General features: G+C 38.2%; 1 pseudogene; it reads right to left on the minus strand.

Moving 5' to 3' along the window:
- Positions 1–287: 287 nt before the first annotated feature.
- On the minus strand, positions 288–2782 carry LOC147615043 (uncharacterized; annotated as a pseudogene).
- Positions 2783–3392: the final 610 nt, after the last annotated feature.

Below are 3392 nucleotides of genomic sequence, written 5' to 3' on the forward strand. Positions count from 1 at the left end.
AGAAGGCAATGAAGAGTCCATGAATTACATGTTGAACACATTATCCCTTTATCAAAATTAGTTTCAAAAAGTACAAATCCAAAGTTTACCTGGTTGCTTGAACTCGTCGTTTATGTGCATCGCCATTCTTAGAAAGTAGTTCCAAAGCTTTTTGCTTCCTTTTTCTCACATGATAGCCGATGGGAAGGTGTGTGAGATGGTCAATGCGACGCCTGAGGTTACGTGCTGAGTATTGGTGGAGATGAACATCATTGTCGGCAACCTGTTGGAATGAGCGAGTGCCCTCTTTTGCTTTCTTCTTATGAACATCTACCTGCTCTAAAAGCTCATTAACCTTGTCAGTTAGCCTTCTTATCTCAACTCTTGATGATTCTTGAAGCTGCTCCAATGCACTTTCTATTGCTTTCCTTCTTCCAGCCTCATCCAAGAAAAGGGTGTGCAGATTCCTGCAATATCCAAGCAACCCACTGTAGCCATTGCCAACAAAACGCAGTAGCATTGCAATATTCCGGAATGGGGGTGGAGTGCCAGATACTGGGTCTATTGGGTAAAGAGTTCCGTCAGTCCACAAATCAATAGCCTTTACACCCTGTTGTCGTTGTTGATCATGTGAAATGTTTGTTGTCAGTACACGAGTGCTTCGCAGGGTTGCATATTCTGCTTCCAAATCCACTTGTAAGCGAAACTTTGGGGGTCCTTTTCTCCCCATGCGTCTTTTATAGATTTAATCAAAACTGTGATTGAATTTTTGAAGTCAGCTGCATATGTAGAAGTGCTTTTTTGTTTTCTAAGTAGCAGGAGAAAATCATCAAGTCTTTTCCACACCAACATTCTTTTATTCATGATATCCGGTCAGCTTGATACATTAGTTGTTATCCTGCAAAGCTCTTTCCAACAGTCCCACATTGCATTAACCTACTTTTAGTCATGGTTACTAAGAAATCTTCTTGCCTTTGCTCCTCCCATTGAAACATCCTATAAGACATCACCTGTTCCCCCTGAAAGATTTGGGTCTTTCTTCAGATGGACTTGGCCACCATGAAAACCCATTTTTGAGAGCAAGATCTCGCATTTTTCTATGCAACCATCTACAAGTCGTGTAGGCTTGATTGAATAAGCATAGTCTAAGTGTAAGCGAAGCAATTTGTCTAGTATTCTAATTTCAGCATGTAATGTACAAATGTGTATATTCTTAAGCTCGAACGGGAGGATCGGATCCCAAATCATCCTATTGTTTTGATAGTCTGATAAATTTGCCAAATGTCTGGAAGGTGGCTTCCCTATATCCACATCTGCTATCCAATCCTTATCCCCGATGCCACTAGACATACTGTAAATACAAGGATATTTTGTGTTTGCCCCTCCACTAATACCAAACATTGACTTAAGCGTCTTTAAGTCAGCACTCAAATGCCACTCAACTGTAAAGCTACCAATACCGTCAACCTCGAGAAGTTCATCTACAACCTGGTTTTGCATAATACTTGGAATAGTTGTATGAGAGAATAGCCATTTGAGAGTCTCATGGCTTTCCACCACAGGTACTTGGGCAGAGCCAATTTACCCTGATTGTACTTTATAACCTGGGGTATCTCTCTTGCATAGGCTAAAATCCAGGGCTCTATTCATAATATAGATACTTATTCTCTCCATTTTTTGGCATTTAAGAATTTGAGCTTCATCCAACTTCAACACAAATATGAGTTTCCCGTCACACTCACTAACATTGATTCCATAGAGTCGGACCATTGCAATCTGAACTTTTCTGAGATCCATCCATATATTATTAAATGCATTATATTCAAAGATGGATTTTTTCTTTTGTTTCTCATAAGGCATTGAACCCACAATATGATAACATTCCCCAAAGTAGTTTGGTATTTCCTGATTTAATTGATGTCTAAGTTTTACTACATTGTGTGGCCTTGGCAAACCAAATGGCTTAAACGGTTTTGATGTTTCAAATTTTTGAACCAAAGTCCGGAGAGTGCACGATATCCCCTTCTGCTTACCCCAACTCTATCACATGCGTCTACAATCTGTGAAGGTTTTACTAGTGAGTTCGCAACTCTCGAAGGGCAAGTCCTCTCAATTTCTTATTCTCAGGAAGTTTCAAAAGCTTTATAATGTCTAATCCATTCATTGTTTCATTAAGAAGTTAAATTCTGTCTTCAGATTTATTCATATCTAGCCCTGAAACTTGAGAAATGTACTCCCTAGCTAGTTTCATTCTTCTCTTTCTTCCCCCACATGTCCCTGACAGATCATTTATATGTTTTAGTTGCCTTATTCTTTCTCTAAAACCAATAGGAGTTTTCTTAAGGGAATTCAATTTTTCATTGGATTCTTTCAATTTTTTATTGGATTCTTTCAATTTTTTATTGGATTCTTCAAGTGCTTTAATTTTCTCTAAAAGCTACCTAACTTGGTTCTGAGAATTCATTAATAATGTGTTTAAATAACGAAGATGATTTACTTGTTCATTACCACAGCCGGAAAGTCTTGAACAGTATCCTAATAGACAATTAACACCATCCCCAACAAACCTAACAAGGTCGTGAACAGAAGCAAAGGCAGGGTACCTTCCAGTTAGTGGATCTCTTGGATAAATACTCCCATCAACCCATAGGTCAATGTGCTTCTTCCCTTCCATGCGTAGTCTGTTTGCTTCTTCGGCATCTGTCAATGCTCTCAGATTTAGACTACGTGTTGTGGCATATTCAGGATTAAGTTTAATGTTAATATGGAATTTAGATGAGGGACGTGTATTTGAGGTAGACATAGCTTGAGGTTATAGCTAGAGTTTGTACTATGAGAAAGATAAAAATGAGAAGAAGGGAGCAAGTTCTCGGTGAGACAAAGAAGAAAGAGGGAGAAGCGTCAAGCTATATGGAGGGAGAATCAAAATTTTAAAAAAACAAGGGAGATTCTCAAAATACAAGAGAGATGGCGGTGAATACTATGCTTTAAGATATACTCAAAGATACGCTTTAAATGGAGAAAATACTCACGAATCTAGTAACAACAGCTATATTTGGAGACGTTTGACATCTAAAACCTCTACTAAATTAACAAGTTAATCACTTCCTTACAGGGCCCAAATGTTTTCACCTTTGGCCCTAATGGCGTGCATAGAGTGAATTGCACATCAATTTGTGGCTTTTTTATGCTCTGCAATTTCTAGTCTTTTGCATCAAAAAGCAAAATTGGACTTGTTTTGCATCTAAATCTTCGTAAAATACAGGTTTTAAGCAAAATTGGGGCAATTGATGCATAGTTTTTGGGGCTATCTTGCATTTTACGTTGTTATGATGGCAAATTTCACTCAAAGGCAATAAAGTGTAGAAGTTCTAAGTGTATTTAGTGTTTTTATATACACTTGTGTGCTTTGG

Source organism: Cibotium barometz, chromosome 41, assembly GCF_041138505.1.
Source record: "Cibotium barometz isolate CiBa-2024 chromosome 41, ASM4113850v1, whole genome shotgun sequence".
NCBI classification, from domain to species: Eukaryota; Viridiplantae; Streptophyta; class Polypodiopsida; order Cyatheales; family Cibotiaceae; genus Cibotium; species Cibotium barometz.